The sequence below is a fragment of the Pristiophorus japonicus genome, unplaced genomic scaffold (genome assembly GCF_044704955.1).
Source record: "Pristiophorus japonicus isolate sPriJap1 unplaced genomic scaffold, sPriJap1.hap1 HAP1_SCAFFOLD_58, whole genome shotgun sequence".
Lineage (NCBI taxonomy): Eukaryota > Metazoa > Chordata > Chondrichthyes > Pristiophoridae > Pristiophorus > Pristiophorus japonicus.
In genome coordinates, this window is record NW_027254488.1 from 1,315,557 (window position 1) to 1,326,634 (window position 11,078).

The window sequence follows — 11,078 nt, forward strand, 5'->3', positions numbered from 1 at the left end:
TAAATCCCACGTTTGAGTGAGGAGCTGATAATGGTAACATTTGCCTGAAAAGGTGCTGATGTGAGCGACAACGCTGACATACTGCTGTGTGTGTGTGCAGCTCAGACATCAATGGTGCCCATCAACTTGGTTCCAATTAACCTTTACTTCATTAATGTTAAGTTGTATTTAAGCATTACATGGTAAGGAATCACCAGTATTTAACAGTCCATTATCGAAGACAATGAGCAACAAGGTTATGTTCTGTAACAAAAGAATAACACCAACATTGGTCTTAAATCGTAAGTAACACAGCCAATGCCACCCAACCACCGCCCAGATCCTAATTTTTCTACCATTGACATAAATCTCATGGTCAACATGTCCAGCAACACAGAATAGTAAGATAAAGCAGGAGCGTGGTCTCAATCCCTATACATTTCCACAAATTGCAATAATCCAAATGGAGATATAACACAGCCATCACCTGCGCACATGCACCTCACGTTGCTTCCCCACATTCTTTCATCTGCCCAGTTCGAACCCTACCCCTCCTCGCTTCACGGAGCTTTGACGAGGAGCTCCTCAGGCAGTGCTTCATTGAGGGGGAGGTGAAGGTAGATATTTGCTTGGATGGGTGTGGGAGCGCAGGGTGCTGAGGGGGCAACATTCTCTGATGCCTCAACAGAATCTTGCTCCTTCCTCTCAACTGTCGTTCGCAGTGGTGGAAACTAGAGTTATAGTGCCATGTTCTGGGGCCACCGGGTGATCAATGGAAGCAGTCTTCCAGTCTATCACATCCAGAGACACCGACATGCGCGGAATTTTCCCGGCCATGGTGGCCAGGTGCGGTGGGGGCGGGTGGGGGGGGGAGAGTAGAGGTTGAAGAGAGATAGGGGGGTAGAAGAGAACTGGGATGGTGAGGCACAAGACAGCTTGGGGGGCAGACGAGAACTTTGGAGGGTAGAAGAGAGCTTCGGAGGTAGAAGACAGTTTGCAGGAAGTAGAGGAGTTTGCGGTGGTAGCAGACTTGTGGGGGGTAGAAGAGCTTGGGGGAGTAGAAGAGTTTTCGGGGCGAACAGAAGAGAGCTTGTGGTGGGGGATGTAGAATGGAGCTGGAGGAATGTCTGTGATGGGTAGAATAGATTTTGGGGCTGAAGTAGAAGACTGATTGGGGGAAAGTAGTAGAGAGCTTAGGGTGGAGTAGAGGAGAGATTGGGTCGTGCAGAATGGATATTGGGGCGGGAAAGAGAGATTGGGGGAAGTAAGCTGGGGAGAGAGAGCTTGGGGGCAGAAATGAGGTTGGGAGGTTATAAGACCTGGGGTAGAAGATAGCTGGGGTTGGGGGTTAGAAGAGAGCAGGGGAGTGGGGGTAAAAGACAGCTGAGTGGACGGGGTAGAAGAGAGATTGCGTAGCGCAAAGTGGCATCCTTGGGGGTAGAAAAGTGCTTGGTGGTGCGTTATAAGAGAACGTGGGGGTAGAAGGGTGCTTGGAGGGGAAAGAGAGCTTGGGGAGAAAACACGTTGGGGAGGGAAGAGAGCTGAGGGAAGAGAGCTTGGGGGTTGAGAGAGCTTTTGGCGGGGCGTTGGAGAGAGCGTAGGGTGAGAGATTTTGAGGAGCGAGCGCTTGAGGGGGAGAGAGCTGGTAGGTGGAGAGAACTTGGGAGAAAGAAAGCTTGCGGTGGGAGAGAGAAGAGAGGGCTTGGAGTGTGGGAGTGTTGGTGAGAAGAGGAAGCTTGGGGTGGGGTTTGCAGAGAAGAGAGAGCTTGGATGGGGGTATATAGCGAGATCCTAGGGGAGGAGACATTCGGGGGGCAGAGAGCAATGGGGATGTGAATAGTAGTTGGGGTGGTGAAAACGCAAGAGTTGGGAGAGAGAGATCTGGAGGGGAAAGAAAGCTGTGAGAGAAGTGTTCGATAGCATGGCGGGTAGAGAGCTTCGGGAAGAGGTATGATAATTCTCGTGGCGTAGGAGCGCTTGGGAAAGGAGAAGGATAGCTTAGGAAGTAGGAGAACTTGGGAGCTAGGGAGTCTGGAGGGTAGGAGATTTGAGGGGGTAGGACAGCTTGGCTGGGGGTTAGGTTAGCTTGGGGTGTGTTGGAGTTCTTAGGGGGTTGGAGAGATTGGGGAGTCGGGAGCTTGGACGGTAGGAGATTTCGGGTGGTAGGAGACCTTGGCGGGGTAGCAGTATGAGTGATTGGGTGGTGTAGGAGAGCTTTGGGTCGGATGGAGAGCTTGGGAGTCGGAGTGCTGCGGTAGTAGAGCTTGGGGGATAGGGGACCTTCGGGAGTTGGACAGTTTGGGGGTTAGAGAGGTTGGGGGTACGAGAATTGCGTGGGTAGGAGAGCTTGGGGTAGAAGAGCTTGCGGGGTAGGAGTGCTTTGGGGTTTGGTAAGAGAGCTTGGAGATGAGCAGAGCTTGGGCGGGTAGGAGAGCTTGGCGGGCAGGAGAGTTTGGGAATGTTAAGGTTAACTTCAAACCACCACTCGGGATTCGTTAGCCTTAAAGTAAATGACGTTTTTATTAATAAAAGACCGAAGGGGAACTATCCTTGAAGGAATGCTCAAAGATACGGCCAGAAGCATCTTATTTATACAGTTTCAGATTATAGCATTACATAATTACGCAAGTTTATATTCATACGTGCTGATTGATTAATACATGATGATTGGGAGGGTGATTCCTCCAATCTGGCTTCTATATGCCTTAATTGGTAATTCCGGATACATGGTGTTATGATTCTTTTTATTTAAATCGTATATTTTTATACCATTCACATTCTATATTATCTGTGTCTCTGCCCGACTCTCAAGCCCTTAGGTGTATGAATTGGAACATCTGCTCCCCTGTGTAGAGCCTCCCACACTTGTTTCCCACAGTCTGAAAAACAGGCTGTCGGATTATTTTTAAACACCTGTTAACTCCATTTCAAAACATCCCAATTATTATTATTAATTGTAATTACGATTTGACATCTGCCGTTTCAGTCCCTTGTTTTGGTTTCTGATTATTTCTAAATAATCAGCTGACCACATATAAGATTTGAGCCATCTGCTGGAAATGATGATATCACATTCATATCATTGGGATCGCTCGTTGTTCGGTCTTTTGGGGAGTCTTTACATAGTACCCCTGACCGTTTCCATGGGATATTAGCATGCCACTCTTATTTATTTTTGTACATATGGAGCATAAGTTCGGGGGTCTTAGTTGTTTACCTAACGCGATACAAAGTAATTCGCCTCCTTATCATGTCTACACTACAAAGTTAACAAGGTTGTTTGGTGTTCAGCTGGAACCACACGGTTGTATATCCCTCTGATCGTACACATCAAATATAGTTGGATCACGATACATATCCCTACCACCACCATTATTACCACAATTGGATGCCACATTAATTTGAGGACCGCGTGGGCTTTAGGTGACCAGCACTTAAAAATGTCCAACCCGTGATGAAGCGGAAAGTCACTTAGTTTCTCCGTCACTCAGAATAGTTCTTGATTTGTTTAACTCATTCGGACATTTTTTCTGTATTGTGTTCCTAACACAGGTGAGGCTGCACAAGGAGAGGTTAAAGTAACAGTGACCTCAGTCTTTAATAAGACACTCCAGGTTGAGAAACAGGCCTTAGGTGCCGGCTGATGTACTGAGCTCCCAAGTGATGCTGGGATTACAATGGACTTCAGCGGATGAGCTCCCTGGTGGCAGAACATGGGAGTGCATGCTTTACAGTCACACAACATAACTCCCGCCCAAAGTCAAAGTGAAAACTATTTACAAGGTGATGCGGTCGGGAGCCTTTCTTTGTCTGGTGGACCGCCTCGGTACAAATGTCTGTTCTGTTGTGTTGGCTGTGCCCTCGCTGGACTGGCGTGTTATTGGCCTTGCAGGCTTACTCGGTGAGTCTGGCCTTGCTGGGCTGTTGGGCATGATGGGTACGATTACATGGTCCGGCGTGGTGTCATTGATCCTTTGGTTGTGTGTTGTGGGCTCGAAAAAGATGGTGTCTACTATGGGTTGTTCAGGGACATTCTGTGAACCGCAGCCTCGTTTGGTCCAGATGCTTTCTGCAAATTTGTCCATTGTCTCGTTTGACTACAAACACCCTATTCCCTACTTTAGCTATCAGCGTGCCTAAGATCCACTTGGGACCATGTCCATAGTTTAGCACATATACAGGGTCATTAAGATTAATTTCCCATGAAACAGTTGCTGCTGCCAGCTCTCTACCTGATCATGCAGGTGGGGGAGAACCAGTGAGAGTCTGGTTTTAAGTGTCCTTTTCATGAGTTTCTCAGCCGGGGGCTGCCTGTGAGCGAGTGGCGACTCGTGCATTAGCTGAGCAGTACTCGGGACAGGCGGGTTTGGAGTGAACCTTCTGTGACTCGTTTAAGGCTCTGTTTGATAGTTTGTACTGCCCACTCTGCCTGACGATTGGAGGCTAGATTAAACGGGGCCGAGGTGACATGTTTGATCAGATTGCGGCTCATGAATTCTTTAAATTCGGCACTGGTGAAACATGGCCCGTTGTCACTGACAAGTATGTCACGCAGGCCGTGGGTGGCAAACATGGCCGTCAGGATTTCAATGGTGGCGGTGGCGGTGAATCACGACATTATTTCACATTCAATCCATTTTGAAAAACCATTTCACCACCACCAGGAACATTTTACCGAGAAACAGGCCCGCATTGTCGACATGGATCCTTGACCATGGTATGGAGGGCCAGGACCACAAACTTATTGGTGCCGCACTCAACTGAGCTGCACTGCCGTAGACAGGACTCTCAGTCAGAGTCGATACCGGGCCACCAAACGTGGGATCGTGCTTTCGCTTTCATCATTACTATAGGCGGGTTTGTGCTGTGTAGATCCGAGATGAACTTCTCCCTGAGTGACAGGGTCTTTTGTATATTCTCCCTCAATCGCACACTGACGCATTTTTTCAGAGAGTAAAACATCGGGCGTTTTTGGAAAAATAATATATTTATCAGTTTGGTCACACTGTATTGCAGATGGGAGTTAAAGTATCTGCATATTGTATTCCACTGATAATCAAACACTGCCACACAGTAACAGAGAGTGACAGGTGCACTATCTATCCTATAGTCAACAACAATACCCAAACTGATATGTATGACCAGAGAGTAAGTGGCAGTTATTTGCTATACACAACTGTCAATCCCAGACTGGCACACAGTACCAGAGAGTGAGTGACAGTGTCTGTCCTATACACACATGTCAATCACACACTGACACACAGTACCAGAGAGTGAGTGACAGTGTCTATCCTATACACACCTGTCAATCCTACACTGACACACAATACCAGAGAGTGAGTGGCAGTGTCTGTCCTATACACACCTGCCAATCACACACTGACACACAGTACCAGAGAGTGAGTGGCAGTGTCTGTCCTATACACAGCTGTCGATCTCACACTGACACACAGGAGCAGATAGTGAGTGACAGTGTCTATCCTATACACACCTGTCAATCCTACACTGACACACAAGTACCAAAGAGTGAGTGGCAGTGTCTGTCCTATACAAACCTGTCAATCCCACACCGACACACAGTGCCAGAAAATGATTCATAAAGTGTCTAGTCTACCCGAACCAAGCAATTTAAAACGTCCCCATTGTCCCACTCAGTGACAGAAACAATTTCAATCCCTTTTCACAGGATCAGTGAGTGCAGAACATGGTATTTGGGGTAATGTTTTGACGTGGATCGAGAACTGGTTGGCAGACAGGAAGCAGAGATTCGGGATAAATGGGTCATTTCAGAATGGCAGGCAGAGACTAGTTGGGTGCCGCAGGGCTCAGTGCTGGGACCCCAGCTCTTTACAATATACATCAATGATTAAGAGGAAGGAATCGAGGGTAATATCCCCAAGTTTGCAGATGACACTAAGCTGGGTGGTGGTGTGAACTGTGAGGAGGATACGAAGAGAATGCAGGGTGACTTGGACAGGTTAGGTGAATGGGCAAGTCCATGGCAGATGCTGTATAATGTGGAAAAATGTGAGCTTATCCACTTCGGTGGCAAACACATGAAGGCAGAATAGTAACTGAACGGCGGCAGATTAGGAAAAGGGGAGGTGCAACGAGATCGGGTGGCATGGTACATCAGGCATTGAAGGTTGGCACACAGGTTGGCGCCGGTGGTGAAGAAGGCAAAAGGCATGTTGGCCTTCATAGCGAGGGGATTTAAGTATAGGAGCAGGGAGGTCTTACTGCAATTGTGCAGGGCTTTGCTGAGGCCTCACCTGGAATATTGTGTTCAGTTTTGGTCTCCTCATCTGAGGAAGGATGTTCTTGCTATTGAGGGAGTGCAGCGAAGGTTCACCAGACTGATGCCAGGTATGGCAGGACTGACATATGAGAAGAGATTGGATCAACTCGGCCTGTATTCACTGGAGTTTAGAAGGATGAGAGGGTATCTGATAGAAACATATAACATTATGACGGTTTGGACAGGTTAGATGCAGAAAGAATGTTCCCGATGTTGAGGAAGTCCAGAACTAGGGGTCACAGTCTAAGGATAAGGGGTAAGCCAATTTGCACTTAGATGAGGAGAAACTTCTTCAATCAGAGAGTTGTGAACCTGTGGAATTCTCTTCTGCAGTGAGTTGTTGATGCCAGTTCATCAGATATATTCAAGAGGGAGTAATATATGGCCCTTATGGCTAAAGGGATCAAGGGGTATGGAGAGAAAGCAGGAAAGGGGTACTAAGGTGAATAATCAGCCATGATCTTATTGAATGGTGGTGCAGGCTCGAAGGGCTGAATGACCTACGCCTGCACCTATTTCCTATGTTTCTATGAATCCAGCCAGTGTCAGCGCCTTCAAGGGAGGGGAACCAGTGAGTGCAGAACTGACCCATCCATGTTCAGTGCCGACAGGGGAGGGGAACCAGTGAGTGTAGAACTCAACCCAGCCAGAGTCTGCACCTTCAGGGGAGGGGAACCAGTGAGTGTTGACCTGCACCCAGCCAGAATCAGCACCTTCAGGAGAGGGGAACCAGTGAGTTTTGAACAGAACCCAGCCAGAGTTGGTGATGCAAATTGGGAGCAGAGGACAAGCTGAATTTCAGGACTGGAATGGGGAAGAGAGTATGGAGTGGGGATTTAACGCTTTCTGGAACAAGAGAGGATAGAATGTTCCCTAGAATCTAGAATTGTCTGTTCTGAATTTCTGTCCTGTACTTGCAGTAATGATTGTTGCAAACTCCTTTTCCAGGTTACTCGAGGGGCAGGATTTGCAGATGGGGAACTCAAACAAAACATCACGTCAAGGTCTGACGGAATCACTCGATTCCTCAGGACCTGAATATCATCAGCCTTTGAATGTGGAAGGAGAAAAGTTTGACTGTTCTGTCTGTGCGAACAGGTTTCACACATCAGTGATACTGGAAAATCACCGAGACACACACACCCGAGTGACAGTGTTCCAGTGCACTGACAGTAGAAAGAGCTTTAACCAGTTACACAGACTGACAAAACATCGCACCATTGACAGCGGGGAGAAACCATACACGTGTTCTGTGTATGGACCAGGCTCCAACTGACCGTCCAAGCTGGAGAGATACAAGGACACCCGCACCACGGAGAAACCGTGGGAATGTGGGGACTGTGGGAAGGGATTCAATTACCCATCTGATCTGGAAGTTCATCGGCGCTGTCACACTGAGGAGAGGCCGTTCACATGCTCTGACTGTGGGAAGCCTTTCACTGCATCACCCACCTTGCTGACACACCAGCGAGTTCACACAGCGGAGAGGCTGTTCACCTGCTCCGAGTGTGGGAAGTGATTCACTGCCCATTCCAACCTGTTGAAGCAAAACGAGTTCACACAGGGGAGAAGTCGTTCATCTGCTCTTAGTGTGGGGAGGGATTCACTCAGTCCTCCCACCTGCTGAGACACCAGCGAGTTCACACTGTGGAGAGACCGTTCACCTGCTCTGAGGGGAGGAAGGGATTAACGGAGTTATCCCCCTGCTGATACACCAGCAAGTTCACACTGGGAAGAGGCCGTTTATCTGCTCCGTATGTGGGAAGAGATTCACTCAATCATCCAACCTGCTGATACACCAGCGAGTTCACACTGGGGAGAGGCCGTTCATCTGCTCCGAATGTGGTAAGGGATACATTCAGTCATCCAACCTGCTGAGACACCAGCGAGTTCACAATTGAAAGCAGGGTTTGGATTCGCTTTTGTCCCAGATTGAATCGTGTCCATTGTGATAGTTGGACTTTCATTCTGCTGATACTGATTACCCCTATCACTGGACTGGAGTTTAATATTCGGGATATTTGACAAAATAATCAACTGGAAAAGGGTCAGATAAAAAAATAACGCTGATTATGTTTGCATCCATAATTCATACTTTAAATCAACATAAGAAATAGGAGCAGGAATAGGCCATAGTCCACTCGAACCTGTTCTGCCGTATAATAAGATCATAGCTGATCTGATCTTGGCATAGCTCTACATCCTTGCCTGCTCACCATAACCCTTCAGTCCATTATCGCTCAAAAGCGATCTCCACTTTAAATATTTTCAATGACCCTGCTCCACAGCTCTCTGGGGTAGGAAATTCCAAAGTTTTACGACACTCCAAGAGAAGAAAATTCTCCTCATCTCAGTTCAAAATCGGCTACCCTTAAACTATGCCCCCTAGTTCTAGATTCCCCACGAGTGGAAACATCCTCTCTCTTCTAAACTCCAATGAGTTTCGGCTCCATCTATCTTCCTAAATCAACTCCTTCATCTCAGAAATTAAACTTGTGAAGGTTATCTGAACTGTTTCCAATGCAAGTATATCACTCCTTAAATAAGGAGATCAAAAATGTACGCAGTACTCTAGGTGTGGTCTCACCAATATTCTGTACAATCATAGCAGGTTTTCCCTGCTTTTATATTCCATCCTCCTTGCAATAAAGCCCAACATTTCTTTGCCTTCATAAATATTTCCTGGACCTGCATACTGACTTTTTGTGTTTCATGCACAAGGACTCGCAGTTCCCTCTGTACTGCAGCATTTTGTAATATCTCTCCATTTATATAATAATTTGTATTTTTATTTTTTCTGCAAAAGTGAATAACCTCACGCTTTCCCACATTACACTCAATTGATCCTCTCAATTAGCCTGTCTGCATACCGTTGCAAATTATTTCTGACCTCCACACAATGTGCTTTCACACCCATCTTTGTATCATCAGCAAACTTGGAAACATTACACTCGTTCCCTTCATCCAAGTCATTAATATAGATTGTAAATAGTTGCAGCCCCAGCATTAATCCGTGTGACCCACAACTAGTTGTATTTTGACAACCGGAAACTGACCCATTTATCCCGACTCTGTCTTCCGTTAGCTTTACCACCCTCTATCCATGCTAATATATTACCCCGAACTCCGTGAAATTTTTTCTTGTGCAGTAACCTGTTATGTGGCATTTATCGCGTACCTGCTGAAAAACCGAATACACCACATTCATTGGTTCCCCCTTATCCACCTTGCACATTTCTTCCCCAAAGAACTCCAGCAAATGTGTCAAACAAGATTTCCCTTTTTCAAAACCATACGGGCTCTGCTTATCTGTATTTTGCTTTTCCAAATGTCCTGCTACTGCTTTCTGAATAATGGACTCCAGCTTTTTCACAATGACAGAAGTTAGGCTATTTTCTGTATCCTTTTTTAAATAGATTGTTACATTTGTGGTTTTCCAATCTTCTGGGACCTCCCTAGAATCCAATGAATTTTGGCAGATTACAACCAATACATCTGCTATCTCTGCATACCCTAGGATGCAAGCCATTGGTCCAGGGAACCTGTCCACCTTTAGTCACATTATTTTACCAAATACTACTTCTTTAGTGATAGTAATTGTTTTTAGTTCCTCCCTCTCTATAGCTTCTTGAGTATCTACTATTTGGATGTTTTTAGCATCGTCTACCATGAAGACTGATACAAAATAATTGTTCAAAATCTCTGCCATTTCCCTGTACCCCATTATTACTTCCCCAGTCTCATCCTCAAAGGGACCAACATTTACTTTAACCAATCTTTTAAATTTTTTTCCTAGTATTAGTCATAATATAATGAGCTGGATTGGGAGTGGGCTGGCACTGCGTAGGCAGCAAACTGTTATGGATGGATTGGGTTGGTTTGGATACCGGCCAGCAGTGAGCTCCCGCAGGAATTGGTGTGGGATACGTTGCTCTTTACTATTTTTATTAATGATCTGGTTGTAGATGATGGCAGCACAATCTATAAATTTGCATAAGGATATCAAGATTTGTGCCAGTCTTAGGGGCCCGTCCGCTTCAGGCACATCTTACTGCTTTGGGAGATTGGTCTCATGACTGTCAAATGGGGTGTAACTTCGATAAGTGCACTGTTATGCACGTGGGCAGGGTAAATGTTAAACAGTCATTCATGCGTCAGTGATAAACACTAAAGAAGGTGGAGACAGAGAGAGATTTGGGCATTCCAGCACATACATCTTTAAAGGTTCGAAGTCTGGGGGCTGCTCAACCATTGGAGCAGGTCGGGGAGCAGAAGGAGCAGGCCTGGACCAGCAGTCTGAGCGGTCCCCGGCCTGTGATCACCATCGGTGCGACAAAGTGGTTTTCTCTCATCCAAATGGAAGATCTCACACTTTCCGAGTTGAATTCCATCTGGCACAGATTTTTCCCCATTTGCATGCAGCCAAACCACAGATATTGAAGACCAGGATGTAAAGCCACCATCGCTCGGTGGTCTCGAAGCACCAATCCTTCACTTAATAGAAGAACGTGCTACCCGATTGCACTACAGAAACGTGCTGAATTATTGGCAACAACATATGAGGTTATCGAGCCAAAACTTCAGATCACAGTGAGCAAGCTAACAACTGTCCACTCTCTATTCAGTTATCCCAATTAAAGAACGCAGCATTCATTGTGGGAACATGCAAATGGTTGATGAAAGAAAACACGTTAAACACATTGATCAGAAAACCCGCGTCCAGCTATTAGCATGGTTCATCAACCAATTAACATGGTATCCAGGTTTCTCACAACTTTGGGAATCTTTCCACGAGTTCTTC